Below are 16190 nucleotides of genomic sequence, written 5' to 3' on the forward strand. Positions count from 1 at the left end.
TGTTTAGTTTTGATAACCTTGCTACAAATGCTTTTGCTTTGTTTTGTTTATCTATATATTGGGCTAAGATCCCTTTTGGCTTTATCTATGTACTTGGGTGACGTAAGACTCATGTATTTATGACCTAACACACACATATATATATATATATATATAAATATATAAGTTGATTTGAAGTTTTTTGTTTCAAATACGTTAACACAGTTCTATGGACACTGTATATTTTCTATATTTGCTTCCGCAACCCCTTATTATACGTCATTCTGTTAAGAGGCCTTCTGTAATCCTAGGTGTAGACACCCAATTTTTGACCGACCTTAAGACTCAGACATCATTGATTAAGCGCTCGGTGATAGTGCATGTCGTGTTCGTTTTGAGGTTTCGGAGTTTTAGCTGAGAGCCTTGCCTCCGGGCCTCTGAACTCTTTGTGTTTCGGCTCGATTTGCGGACCAAGTCTTGTTTTCCTTGCCTGAGGGAGGGAGAGGTCTTGTGGACCACTCTTTTGTGGTCATAGACCACTTTTCGCAGTGGTAGACCACTTTTTCCGTTTGGAGACTAGCTTTCGATTTTCGGAGCCTTCGGCCGCGTGCCTTGTCTCGGGACTGCTTAACGTTCTCCGTTTGGCGTGGTTTTTGAACCACACCTTGTTTCCTTGGCCTAGAGGGCCACTGTGGTTTGGGAGACCACTTTTGTGGTCGTGAGCCACTTTTGGTGCTTGTCAGCTAGTTTTCGAGGCTTCCGGCGGCGCGCTTTGCCTCCCGAACTTTCGTTTTGCATCCGTTTTGGTTTGTTTTTGGTACAAACCTTGTTTTCCTTGTTTGGAAAGTGGTACAAGGGTGGGAGACCAGTTTTTTCCTTGGAGACTACTTTTCTTCCCGCCAGCCAGTTTTCTGATCTGACAACTGGTCTCCTAGGTCTTTGAGCCATCTTTTTTGGTCGACCACCCCACCCCTGGCTTGTTTTCAGTGTGTTGATCATCTCCCACCATGGCCGACCACTTGAAGTAGCTGGCCGATCACTTTAAGTGGTCGGCTGCTTTTTGCCAACTTTTTGGAGATATTTTCCTCCAGCTGGCACAGTTGGAGGGCACTGAAGCTATCCTCCATACGTGTATGGAGGGATTTCCTTGAACCTTAGCTTCTCCAAGAAGCTTTGCTTTTGGTTCTCTATAAAAGAGAACCATCTCCTCCCTCCTCTAGGTTCAAAAAATTGGAGCTTGAGTGATACATATAGTTTTGTATCTATACTTCTTCATTTTGCTCTTGTTTTGCCTTAAAAGTGTAGTTTTGTCTCACTTTTACACACAAACACACACTCAAACACCATACTCTTGAAGCTGAGGTCCTTTGAGGTTGTTTTTGAAGCTTTTGGACTGGTTTTGGTTGGAAAAAGTTGCTGGAGTTTTGGTTTTGAAGAGGGTCTTCAAGGGTGAGTCTTTAACCTTTTAAACCCCCATTCTTGCTTAAGCTTTTAGACCCTTTTGCATGTTGTTTTGAGACTAACTTCCTACTGGAAAAAGTTCTGTTTTTGTGTGCATTAAAAGCTTGTTTAAGGTCACTTTTGTGTTTGGGGTTGTTTACCCCCTTTTAGGCCTTGTTAGGCCTTGTTTGGAGCCACCCATTTAGGCTCTTGTTGTAGCCTTTGCATGACCTTTCTACCACTGAAATCCAGAGGATTTTCAGTGGTGGAAAGGTGGTTTTGGGGTCCCAAATAGGAGAGGGTCATCCCCTCTCCTTGTATTTTAAATACTTGCCATATATGCCTCATGTTTGAGCATGTGTTTTAAGCTTGTGTTGGCTTGTTCTTAGCATGTATTTGTGGTTATTTTGCTGCGGCATGCCACTATTTTTGCTTGGTTTTGTCACACCTTGCATGCCTTATACACTTGTAGTGTAAATCACACACACTAGTTTTGTATGCTTCATGAAGTAGCATGTCATTTTAGCTTGTGTTGAGTACATTTCAATATGTTCTTTGGCTTGTTTTACTATGTCATACCTCTGTTAGGGTTTGGTTTGGTCACCCTTTGCATGCTCCATGCACTTGTAGTGCATTTTCTTGAAATAGCCTAACATGCATCATGTTTTAACATGCCATTCTAGCACGCTTTTCCTCTTAACTTCATGAAGCTTTTGTCTATGTTTTAACATGCTTTAGCTCTGATTTTGGTTGTTTTGACCATGCATGCCTTGCTTTGTATAGCTTTGGTTCATTCTAGCTTGTTAGCTTTGTGCATCAAGTTCACTAGCATGCTTTACTTGGACTATTTGAATGATTTGACATCATTTATTATGTGATTTCAGTCCATGTTTCATGCTCATGCACTTGCATTTATCACTCATTCAATGCGTTGGAGGGTTTGCCCCTTTATGCCTTAACATGAGTCATTGTGTATGCCTTCATGCCTTAGCTTGCGAGCCATCATTTCAGTGCTTATTTGGGGTTATTATGCCATGATATAACTCTAATTTTTGTTGGTTAAGTCATCCCATGCTTGGTTCTAATAGGTGTAGTGTAATCCACCTTATTTGCCTTGTATGCATCATGTCTTATGTCCTTCATGCTAGCTTGTTTTGGCTTCCTTATATGCATGTTTTAGATTCATTGTGACATGTTCTGGGACTGTTTTAGGTTGCCTTGGTCACATGCTTCATGCTTTGTATAGCTGTAGTGCAATTGGCCTTGCTAGCTTTGTGTTTTGTTGACTCATGCATGCTATCTTTGAGCTATTTAGATGATTTGGCATCATTTAATACTTCATTTCAGAGCTTATAGCATTGGCATGTTCCCACTTCATTTATGCTTTGAATGCCTTTAAGTGTTGTGCATTGTTGCTTAGTTTGTGGCCTAGCATGTATGCCATCTTGCCTTGGTACTTGGGCCTCCATCTTAGCATGTTATGGTCATTTTTTTGACCTATTTCAGCTCTGTCCATGGTTGTTTCATGCATATTTGCCATGTATTGCACGCCCCATTTGTAGTCCTCTTTGCTAGCTTTCATGCTTTAGGACCTTCGCATGCTATACTTGTGTTTGTTTGAATGATTTGGCATAATTTCTTACTTAATTTCAGTGCACTTAGTGTTGTTACACTTCCACATTTGTCACTCCTTGAGCACCCTTGAGAGTCGTGCTCTTAGGTCTAATTGGTGAGGCAATTGTGCATGCATGCTTGTATATGTTTTTGGTGCCTTTGTTTCATCATTATGGCCACTGATTTGGGCATGACTGAGGTCTACCCCCTTTTGGTTTAAGTCCATTTAGCATGTTTGTTTACATGTTGTTCGCATGCTTATTGTTCATTGCATTAAGTGTGCCATCTTACATTGCATTGTGCATGCCATGTGGTTATTTGCATTGTGTATGCCAAGTTGTTTCTTTGCATTGAGTATGCATGTTCCTGACATTGCTAAGTTGCCCTTGTAGCATTGCATTGTGCATGCATGCATTAGCATTATTTGCATGTCATTAGCTTTGTTAAGTTGATCATGTCACATTGCATTAAGTATGCCATGTTATTCTTCGCATTGAGTATGCCTTGTTCTTTACATTGTACATGCTTGTGTTGTATTGCATTGCATTGTGATTAGCATATTGATCCCTTGCATGTTGTTTGCATACTTGTCCCTTGCATGTTTGCATGCCATTTGCATTAGATGTTTGCATGCTTGAGTCGCATCGTGCATGCCATGTTGTGTGTTGTATTTTGTTTGGAATAAGTGTTAGTCGAAACACGAGAAACGAGGGACGTTTCATACTTAACATGATGAAACGTGCCTTAATTCTCAGTCGCCGATGCTCTTGATCATACATGATAGAGTTTTAGGCCTTATGTGTTTATTTGTGCATTCATTTTCATATTGAATTGTGCAACTTCGCCTCTCAGCCATCATACATTGAAATACGCGATTGGTGGCCCGAGGGTCGAGAACTATACGCCCTTGAGCTTATGACATGATAGGGAGGGTGGTTGTGCACACATATCTTGCAAATACATTGCCATGCCCTTTCTTGCTCTCTGTTGCAGCAAATTGCAGTTCAGCAGCAACAACTGGTCGGCCAGCCAGAAAAACTAGCTGGCCGACCACTTTTTCTGACTTTCAACAAAGATAGGTGGTCGGCCATGGCTGTAGACACCAACAACTGGTCGGCCACCCTCCCACAGGTTCCCATGATGGAGTTTCAGCTTTCTGGAGCTTGGTGCAAGTTTCTGAGAACAAATAAAAACAGAGGCAAATTGGGGCATCGCATTGGATTTTCGAACGAGGTGACCGAGCATGCATCCAGTCTTCTCCCTCTGAGAACCTCCTGCTTTTATTGCTTTCCTTAGCTGCCATGCTTAGATAGCTAGCTTTTGCTTTGGTTTGTCCTTTAATAATTAATGTCTTTAGTTAGTTCGATTTGTTTTATAATAATTAGTTAACTAGGATTAGTTAATTAATTTGTTATGTAATAATTAGTTTAATTAGCTTAGATTAGCTAGTTACCTTCTTATTCGGTCCCTCCCTCGAGAGGGCGTAATGTTGTAATAAGCGTGCGTACGTGTGATGCATGTCTTCCAATCCCCATTTCTTTCTCCCTTTTACTTAACCGCTTACGATGGTTAGTTTTAGGGCATATTTCATTTAGCATACCTGATGCTTGCATGTGTGTATCCATTCATCTGTATTGCATGCACCGGGCTCGGCGCATCATACTAACTGCATTTTATTTTCAATACATTTACTTGAATACGTGTTCAATAGCATGTTATCAAGTTGCATTTCACATGACATTCTAGAATAGCCGAGCCTAATTTAGTCGCATATTCGCATGTGTTGCATTAGCCATCTTAACATGAACTAGGATCATGCATGATTTCTAACTAGTTCTCTATTTTGGCTCGGAGTACACTGTGAGTGTTTACGCTTTAGTATACTGCATGTGTGTTATGGATTGCCATGAAAGCATGCTTGCCATGAGGCTAACTGCTTACTTGATTAATTGCTTGAATGCCTGTGGGTGAAGGTTGGATTACTTGAATTGGAACAATTCATTGAAATCCGTGTTTTAGCCTACTTGCGAGTAGCAAAGTTCAAACCATTTCTAAACAAACGAATATGCAATGTTTTGTTCCAAATTAGGCGATCTAGTCTATACTTGTTTGTTGTGTGCATCACATAGTAATTCTAGCTAATTAACCGGAATAAGAGCACATGTGTTTTCAAAAATAAAATATCATGTTTAGTACAGGCCGATCTTTGATCGGGCGAGCGGGGGTGCTCATTGCATGATCTTCCCCTCTCGTACCCAAGTTCCCAAGCCGAGGCAACTTTGGTGATGACGGACACGTGGCCTCAGGCACGAGTCAGGGTTTCCTAAATTCTCCAAAAATAAAATATTTAGGTGGCGACTCTATATCTGGAAAAACAGTCCATGTTTGGCACTTCTTTATTAAAAATTAGTTTTCCAAAACGATTTGCCGGATTCGGACTCTTTGGTGATTTATCGGTCTTACATCGCACATTGTAAGATTAGATTCAGAACCGTGACATTTGAGTCCGAACTATAGTAAGTTAGAGAACAAGACGAGATCCCCGCCACCCTCTCGCGGGCGTGCGCGCGGATATTCGGGGAGTTCCCGGGGGCGCGTCTACAGTTTCTGGCAACTCTGCTGGGGAATTTAGAGAACTTAACTCGAACTCATGATATCTTGTTTTGACTACACTTATGTGTTTCTTTGCATTGCATTTGCATTGGTGCGCCTAGGACACCGCGTTCGCCGTCTGCTATTCTAGAATGGTTAGCCTGAGGCAGTATGCTATAAGGTTGACCGGTTACGGGCTCTGCCACGACGGGAACACAAACTCCGTGTAATAACCCTCACCACTGATTACCGATTTCCTACCGAATACTAAAAACGGAGACTGATTGTGATAAGTAATGAATCAATTGAAATACTGACCTGACTGACTGAAGTTCGGAATTTATTGATTGCCTGTATCTGTTTAAATGCAATTTTTATCTGTTTGAATTGCACTCTTATCTGTTACCTGATTAATTATCTGTTCATGCTTTTATGTTTAACTGTAAAAATTGAAGGCCTTATCGGCGGCCGAACCAGGAATTGATTAGTGTTTCATGATCAGTAGAATTTATGTGATTTAATGGGGGTAATTATCTGAAAATCGATTTGGTATGATTAAATTAGGCTAAATGGTGGTAAATTGCATAATTTGACTTAATTACCTTAGTACCACTTAAGTGGCCCACTACTTGGATCATCTTTGAGTCTCATTACACTCATACATACACATTTCATCAGCTCATTCCTTAGACTTAATCGACCAAGAGAGGGAGAGGGAGAGAAATTGAGTTCTACCTTGTGAATTGCTTGGAAATTGAAGAAATTGTTGAAGAGATTGCATATTTGAGCTCCCTTCTTGAACTACAAGACTTAAGGTAGCTCCATTGTCTTCTTGTTCATGTTTTGAGTTGATTCTTGCATGGTTTAGAGCTAAGTTGAAGTCTAGAGCCAACTTATGGCTCAAATTGTTGTGTTGAAGCTTATTTGTTGCATGCATGTACATATATTGAAGTTTTGAGGTTGTAGTTCATAATTCCTCACATGCATGTCCATGTTTTGAGAGTAGTTCATGAAATCATCTTGTTATGAAAAGAATTGGCTCCTCAGAGCATCAAATTGAAGCTTTGAAATAAGTTTAATTCATGCATGTCATGTTCGAAGTATTGTTCATGAAATTGGTTTGAAATTGGGTTTGAATTAAACACCCTTGCGCTTTGATTTCTCAAATTGAGTTTTGAATCATGTTTAACTATGAGTTTATAAGAGTTTTCCAGAAAATGGGCCCAAGAGGATCGGTTTTGATGCATTTAAACTTGAGTCTGAGCTTGGAGGTACAATCTGGAATTTCCAGATTCTGCACTTCCGCTCGAGCGGGGAAAGTGACGCTCGAGTGTGGAATCCGAGCATCCCGTATCTCTGCACTGTTTTACAGTCCGCTCGAGCAGAGTCATGTGTCTCAAGCTCGAGCGGGCGTCGAGCGTCCGTCGAGCGGAGATTTCACCCATCCAGTACTTTTACAGTACGCTCGAGCGGGAGATTTGACGCTCGAGCGTGTACCTTTGTTGCATGTCCGCTCGAGCGGGGGAAACCTGAGCTCGAGCGGGACTCTGTTTTTCTGAAAATCCTGAAACTGTTTTCTGACCACATCTTTGCATCCTCATCCCATCCTAGGCATTCTTAGGCCTAGTCTAAGGCATCTTAATGAGGATATAGATGTAGAACACACCGAGGCATTAGGGATTAAATTATTATCTCTTCCGACTGTGTAGCTTAGTGTGTGTTCAATCTGTTAACTATGTAGGATTGGCTTTCTGAGGAGACGCTCTAGCTTACTGTAGCCCAGAACTCTGTGAGTAACATCTGTGTAAAGATATGTTCAAAATGATTATCTTCTGAACAATTGAACTGTACTGTTTTCTGAACTGTTACTGTTAATTGAATGAATGTATGTCCTATATTCTGAACCGTATTGTGGCATCCTTAGCAACTACTGTTTACTGTTACTGCTACAGAGATCTCTGTCGGTTCCCTCGTTGGAACCACTATTGTTATTGACTGATGGCCATCATTTACTGCTCGGTCTTTTAAGACTTACTGTTTACTGTACTGTTATGCTAATGGATGTACCACATATGACTGTACTAACTGAAATACTGATTTAATGGACTGTTTTCATTACTGTAAGGACATTCATTCTTAACCCCTTTACGCATTGTGTTATTCACTGGGCTTTAGCTCACTGCTCATATATATATGTAGGTGTACAGGCACCAGACCGCAGCTAGAAGCGTCGGGATTAACTCCAGTTTTGTCGAGCCAACCTATGTGCCTCAATGCGAGGTTCCGAGTCTGCCATGCTATGGCTTAGGGGTTTTTAATTTCCCCGTCTGTCTCTGTATCTGTTCTGTTCGACTGTATAGACTGTACTGTACTGAATGACTGTATATATGTATATACTGTTTTGTCTGACTGTGTATATTTTAATGAGAAGTCTTTTTGCATACAGACTGTCACAGCTCATTGGACATTGTTTATTTACTGTATTGGCTTCCGCCAGCCCCTGTACTCTGTATTATTGTATTACTGTTAAGCAGGCCTTCGGTAATCTCGGATTATTGGCCGGTTACGGTGCTAAACCCATAGGGGCGGGTTTGGGTCGTGACACTCCGATTCTTACCGGGGCACCCTTTTTGACCATTCGACCTAGTGCATGTCGGAATCCATAGTGACCATTCCAAACTAGGACAGGTTGCTTATCTGGTTATAGGTTGTTTGAAACTGCTGTGTGTGTAGTGAAACCCTAGCTCCTGGCAAAATAAGACAGGGAAAACCCTACCCCAACATAGGGGTGTTTTGGCTCTCATTTGCTTGCTATGTACTTTTAGAGTGTGTCTCTACAGGAACGCATATATCAGTTTGCAAGTCTGGGTATCAGGCTTGAGGGCATCAGCATTTGGGAGAATCAGTTTTACCTGAGGGTATTAGTTTATAGGCAGAATTTTGAGCAGAACTCAGTAGAGAGTGCAGTCATTCAGCTTTTGCTTGTATTTGGTCTGTTGAAATTGGGCTGAGATGTCGCATGTTTTCTCTTTTGCAAGGTAGTTGTGGAACTATAGCTTTAGAAGGCTCCAAATATCCCCTGGGTACATTGCACTTTTACTGATAGACTTTGTCGGGTCAGAGATTCAGTTCGAGAACAGCCAGTATTTTCCCTTGCTGAGGCAAGGCAAGGCAAAGAAAGGCCAGTCAAGGGCCACCGGTTCACCTGATCCGTTAGTCACAAGTCACATCACCTCTGTTCAATTCAACAGACTCTTGATGACGCAGAATTCAGAAGAAGTTGTGGTCATGGCAGTAGCATTAAACCAGAGAGTCGCCATGCAGGGTGAGACCGATGTTGAAATGTAACGCCCATCTAGGGCACCTATCGCATATCCAATCTGGGAACCCCAATCATTTCAAACCTGTGAGCCCACCACTTTTGAGCTAATGGGAATGATCGGCGATCTTCAGAGAGCTGTGGCTGATTTAGCCTTCGGAATGTCGGCTCCGCCATCGACCATGTCACATGCCGAAAATTTCACACCAGAGGAGCCCCCACTCTTGGGGCGAATTGTAATTGAGCTCAGCCAACCTGAAGTCATCCTACGTATGGGTGGTGACATGTCAGCAACAATCGGACTTCGCACTGAGGTGGCAACCCAGACCTTCGACCAAGCTGAGGCAGGTGGTAAGAACAAGGTAGAGGCAGATATTGATCCCTGTGAACAACTCCTGTGGGCTATTGAGGCTTTGAAAGCTGGGGGACTGAAGAAACAGCAAGTGCTCGCAGTTATTGCGAAAACTGTGGATGACACTTTCATTACTCAGAACGAGGGTAGTTCGAGCCAAGGGAAAAATCTTGAGAAGGGTCGTCGTGCTAGAACTGTCCCTTCCAACCCTAACCCTACACCCGGGAAAGATCAGCAGACCAAGCCCGTACCTGCCGACCCATTTTCTAATGCACCCAACAAAAATCCACAAACCTCGAAATATCAACCCCAAGGTCGCAGGGTCTTCCATGCCCTCTATATGCCTTTGTCCAAGGCTCTTTAAATCCTTGCTGAAAAAGGCCATCTCAAACCTCTTGAGCCTCGACCTCTCCCTAATCGTCTTCCACCCACCCGGTCATGATGCTACCCAGTACTGTGCGTACCATCAACAAACCGGTCATAGCACCAACAATTACTTCCGTCTTCACCATGAAGTACAGGATTTGTTTGACAACGGGGTTGTCCTCCCGCCAAGCTCAGCAAAGTCTATCATCACTAGGTCAGTGAACTTGGAGGATAATGTGATGTGATCAGGGGATGAACCACCTGCGGCCGGCGCTCAGTTTGCTCCAGATATGGCGTATGGCACGCACTGTTTTGAGCATTTGTGAATGCCAGTTTTTGTGCTTTCTGACTTGGGTGTTCAGTCAGTCTTGTTGTGTTGTATATAGTCTGTCTCTTTGTTTTGAGTCAGTCTTTTTATTTGGGTCTGTCTTGTTGTGTCGAGTCAGTCCTGTTTTACAGGAGTCGATTGATTCCGGGAGTGTTACCTCGGACATCACTATTTTGTTTTGTGTTTGCCTTTTCGCTTTCTTGTGAGTCAATTTTTTCCGTGGAGCCAGTTACACTAGGAGATCTAAATGAAACAACAGTGGTTTTCATGACTTTGTGCTTATTTCTGCTTTGAACCTGTTGTGCCAGAAGTTTGAATGAAACGACAGAGCATTTTACCTGCTCTTCTATGCCTTGAAGTCATTGTATTGACCTAAGCTTTTCAAAACTTTTTGAATACTGTGGTGAAAACAAAGGGGGAGGAATTCCTCAGGATTTGTAAAAATTTGATCAATTGAGAGAAAGAGAGGCGTGCTAAACCTTTAATGATTGAGATCATGCTTGTTAATGTGAGTACTAAGAAGGATCCTGGCTTGATCTAGATTGGTTCTACACTGTCTTCAGCGCGAGCGATTCATCGCTTTCTTAAAAGATTTCGAAAAATGTTCGTGCAGTCCTGCGAAGACTTGTGTGGAATCGCTCTTGAGATTGTGCAGCTTAGGATCGCTCTCAGCCTCGAGACTCGACCCCTTACTTTCAAACCTTGAACCTCAACTCAGAATGTTCAATGGTCAACCACAATGTGAGGCCTGTGTGACCAGATTAGAAGCACCCCTCGAACTAGGGGCAAAGAAAATCAGATCAAAAAGATCAGATGTCATCAAAAGAAGCTTGCAAAGATTGATCAGAAGTACCCCTCGAGCTGGGGGCAAAAATGTCAGAAGTGCTCGAAGAGTCAAGGTTGGGACATTTCTCGAGCTAACGAAGATCGGCAAGAATGCCAAATCCCAGAATGGGGGAAAGAAGAAAGTATCGCTGAAGGATAATTGAGCTCCTATCCACAACACCAGGGGCAAATTCAGCCCCCATTGGATGGACTCCTACATCATCAGTGAACAGCAGCCATTCTCCTGGATTCTGACGAGTTCGAGATCCTAAAACCCATCAACATGGACAAAGCTACACTTTTACCCTTGAGAGGCTCGCTGGGCCGAAAACCCGAAATGGCGACCCAGGCAAAAGTTAGAGCAAGAAAAAGCAAAGAGCAAAAATGAAAAAATGAAGAAAAATGCAAAAAATGAAGAAAAAGAAATGAAATGAAATGAAAAGAAAAGAAAAACAAAGTTCGCAAGGTTGAAAACCCAGAAAGGGTGGCCTTGGCAAAAGTTAGAGCGTAAAATGAGAGGTTAATACCGGAGTGTACCTTAACCCCCGGAACTACGTAAGGCTTGATTCTCATGTTTGGGATACGTAGGCAACTTCATTCTGAAGTCCAACCATAAACACTTCAAAATCAACTGTCCTGTCCATGAGCTTGAACGGGTCATCTTTGTCATTTCTGTATCCGAGAGTTCGGTTATGATCGTCACTCTGAGGACTGGTTGCCATGTGCTACGGCGTTATTCAGACTAGGGGCAACTTTCCGTTGCCGTGCAATGCTGCGGTGCTATTCAGACTGGGGGCAACTTTCCATTGCCATGCAGTGCCATTTAGACAAGGGCTAATTTCTCTTTGTTTTTGAGCTGAGGTTGTGCATCTCAAGGGTAGGTTCCGTGCTTGTTGAGCAGTGGCCATTTGCAAAAACAATTTTTGAGAATTTTTTACTGAAGTTGACTAATTCTCTCGAAAATTATTCCAATTTTTCTAAAACTGGACCATTTCTTGGACCCAAAAAAGGAAAATTTTCAGTGCTCATAACCTAACTTGCATGATTTTAAATCAAAAAGTGAACAAGTATGTTAATCTAACTCTCATGTTGGTCAAAATTGTTTTAGTAGAAAGCAAAAACAAAAATGGTCAAAATAATGAACTAGGGGCACAGTTGAGTCAGGTGTTCTGTCTTTTCCCCATTGTTAACGTACTTGCCAGAAGGCATTCTACCCGCTAGAAAAGGGCACAACGGAAGCTAACAGAAAAGGGCTTAAAGCTCTCTCATCCTCTGAGCAGTGAGGTATCAAGCTGAGTTCGAAGCACGAATTGGAAGGAATCAAGATATTCCATCCCCGAATCAACGGCATCGACTAGACGTCGCCGGAAGAAATAGCCGCGAGCTGAATTTGCTGGGCATAAACCTACAACTTTCTGTTTATCCATCAACCACCCAGGGGAGGGATAAAAAAGAAGAGAGATTGAAGAATAGAGAGATGTGCGCTGAGAGAAAAAGTGAGAAAAGGGCTTTTTCAGAAAACAAGAGATTGAGTGCCAGAGTGATGTGAGAATTACAAATGAGAAAATGGTGGGAAACAATACCTGGAGAAACTGGCTCCTTGTGACCTGAGAGGTCTCTCGTCTTTGGAACACATCTGAGTGTCGCGTGTGTTGTTTTGTTTGTCTCGTTTCTTGTTTTAAGTCATTTCGGGTGTTTCTCGAAGTGTTTAGGTTGTTTACCTTTTGTTTTTCTTTGTTGAATCGTGGTGCGCTGTGTTCAGTTGTAGGCTCAATACTCGGTTGAAAACCCTTTTTTCATTTCAATTTCAAAAATAAATCATTTTGTGCTCAGAGTGCCGTGCCGTTCTCCACATTTGTGCAAAACAGGATTCGTTTTTTCATAAATCTGCAGGGTTCAACCCAGGTCATGTGAGAACAATAGAACCAGGACCTATCTGAAGCTATATGGGTTCCGGGCTGCAAAGCAAAAGAAAAGAGGGAAAATTTAGAGCATGCGAGTTTGTTTCAACCTCTGCAAGTTCCGTCACCACATCCCGTACATTCAGAATGAGCTATGTGTTCAGAATGAGCTGTGCGTTCAGAATTAGTTGTGTGCCAAGTAAATCGAGTACTGTGTTTTGAGCTGTGTGTTCAGAGTGAGCAGTGTGATGTATGAGTCGTGTGCTAAACAAATCGAGTACTGTGTTGTTAGCTGTGTGTTCGGAATGAGCAGTGTCCTATATGAGCTGTGTGTTCGAAGTAACAAGAATACTTTTCTGAGCTGTGTGTTTAGAATGAGCCGTGTGCTAAATAAACTAGAATGTTGTGTTATGAGCTGTGTGTTCAGAATGAGCAGTTTGCCGTACGAGCTGTGTGTTCAGAAGTGAACAGAATACTGTGTTGACTATTTTCGTCCCAGAACGACGATCAGAAGTGCTCTCCTTGAGCACTAGTTCCTGCCAGAGGCATCTTGGTTGTATTTGCAATGAGTTCCTAGGAGATCAATTGCGTTGGTAGAAATTAGAGTTTGAATGGCTAGTGAATAGAACACAAAGGTTTGGAATTTTCGAGACTAAAGTCTGGTTTAAATACCCAAGGGTGTATCCTCGGCTTGAAATCTGTATGGAAGCCCCATAGGTTGAGGTAGCAGGTATGCATCTTAATTCTGGATACTGAACCAACCTGGTCTGTCACCCCGTCGAAGAATAGGGAAAGTTTTGAATATGATCAGGAAGAAAAGCGGCATCCGTGGCTTCCCCAGCAGATGTCGCTCCTTATCAGCATTTCAGCACCTTTGTACTGTGAGTTGAAGGTAAGTGCTCGAACAACACAATGCAAAAGGACATCCCCGTTGGAGCAGAGCGGTTCACCGCCACTCATCTCATGAGGTGCTTTCTAAAGCGCCGCTTTGTCCGTTTGTTACATTCTTTTGGCATCATGCATTGTATTGCATTATGCCTATTTAGTTTCTTTCTCATTTATGCACGGTATTGTATGTACTGTTCATTCTAGAGAAGTTCCGGTCCAGTTTAGACCTACCTCTCTCCTCCCGTGTTTGGTGCGCATTTGGATATCTTTCCTCTCTTGCATGTGATAGGCTGAGAGATGCTTCTCTTTCCTCTCTTACGTGTGATACGCTGAGAGATGCTTCTTTTTCCTCTCTTGCGTGTGATACGCTGAGAGGTTTTCCCTTTCCTCTCTCGCGTGTGATACGCCGAGAGGTTTTCTTTTTCCTCTCCTGCGTGTGATACGCCGAGAGGTTTTCCCTTGCCTCTCTTGCGTGTGATACGCCAAGAGGTTTTTCTTTTTCCTCTCTTGCGTGTGATACGCTGAGAGATGCTTTCTTTTTCCTCTCTTGCATGTGATACGCTGAGAGATGCTTTTTTTTTTCCTCTCTTGCGTGTGATACGCTGAGAGATGCTTCTTTTCCTCTCTTGCGTGTGATACGCTGAGAGATGCATCATTTCCTCTCTTGCGTGTGATACGCTGAGAGGTTTTCCCTTTTCTCTCTCGCGTGTGATACGCTGAGAGGTTTACCTTTCCTCTCTCGTGTGTGATACACTGAGAGATGTGCCTTTCCTCTCTCTCTCTCTTTCCGAAACACGGGGATATGTCCCTATGTTTGTCTTCTTTCCGAAACACAGGGATATGTCCCTATGTTTCTCCTTCTTTCCGAAACACAGGGATACTTCCCTATGTTTCTCCCTCTTTCAGTTTAGAGCATTTGGAGTGCGTTCCAATGCTCGAACCTCTCTGAAACACGGGGATACGTCCCTATGTTTCTCCCTTTCGGTTTAGAGCATTTGGAATATGTTCCAATGCTTGAGCCTTTCTGAAACACCGGGATACGTCCATATGTTTCTCCCTTTTGGTTTAGAGCATTTGGAATACGTTCCAATGCTCGTACCATTCTGAAGCATGGGGATACGGCCCTATGTTTACCCTTCTTTCTAAAACACAGGGATACGTCCCTATGTTTCTCTCTCTTTGGTTTAGAGCATTTGGAATACGTTCCAATGCTCGTATCTTTCTGAAACATGGGGATACGTCCCTATGTTTCCCTTTCTTTTTGAAACACGGGGATATGTCCCTTTGTTTCTCCCTCTCCCATTTTCCTCACACGATTTCAGCGTGTTTGGAATTTATCTCAGGTTGCGTCGTGTACGCACTTGGGCGGTTGTTTTTGGACCTCCTCTCACGATTTCAGCATGGTTTGAGTGTCCCGATTCCTCACACAATTTCAGCGTGTTTGGAATTTATCTCAAGTTGCGTCGTGTACGCGCCTGGGTGGGTTGTTTTTGGACCTCCTCTCACAATTTCAGCGTGATTTGAGTGTCCCGATTCCTTACACGATTTTAGCGTGTTTGGAATTTATCTCAGGTTGCGTCGTGTACGCGCCTGGGCGGGTTGTTTTTGGACCTCCTCTCACGATTTCAGCGTGTTTGGAATTTATCTCAGGTTGCGTCGTGTACGCGCCTGGGCGGATTGTTTTTGGACCTCGTCTCACGATTTCAGCGTGGTTTGAGTGTCCCGATTCCTCCCACGATTTCAGCGTGTTTGGAATTTATCTCAGGTTGCGTCGTGTACGCGCCTAGACGGGTTGTTTTTGGACCTCCTCTCATGATTTCAGCGTGGTTTGAGTGTCCCGATTCCTCACACGATTTCAGCGTGTTTGGAATTTATCTCAGGTTGCGTCGTGTACGCACTTGGACGGGTTGTTTTTGGACCTTCTCTCACGATTTCAGCGTGGTTTGAGTGTCCCCTTTCCTTACACGATTTCTGCGTGTTTGGAATTTATCTCAGGTTACGTTGTGTACGCGCCTGATTGTTTATTTTAGCACCTCCTCTCATGATTCCAACATGGTTGGAGTATGTCACCATTTGCATCTACACCTGTCTTGCATTGTGCATGCATTTCATTCGCGCTGTTTAGCGCATTTGCACTGTCTTGTGCATCGCACTGTTTAGCGCATTCGCACTGTCTTGTGCACTCGCGCTGTTTAGCGCATTTGCACTGTCCTGTGCACTCGCGCTGTTTAGCGCATCGCGCTGTCTTCTGCATTCGCACTGTCTTGTGCATCGCGCTGTTTAGCGCATCGCACTGTCTTACTCATCGCGTTGTTTAGCGCATCGCACTGTTTCGTGCACCTTACTTGCATTGTGCATGCATTTTATCGCGCTATCTTGCGCATCTTACCTACACTTATTAGTGCACCGCATTGTTATGCGTCACACTTAGGTTGCATTGTCTTGCATCCCTTCCACATTATTATACGTCACACTTACGTTGCATTGTCTGGCATCCCTTCCACATTGTTATGCGTCACACTTAGGTTGCATTGTCTTGCATCCCGTCCGCATTGTTATGCATCACACTTAGGTTGCATTGTTTTG

Source organism: Camellia sinensis, chromosome 8, assembly GCF_055761805.1.
Source record: "Camellia sinensis isolate YWXY chromosome 8, ASM5576180v1, whole genome shotgun sequence".
NCBI lineage: Eukaryota > Viridiplantae > Streptophyta > Magnoliopsida > Ericales > Theaceae > Camellia > Camellia sinensis.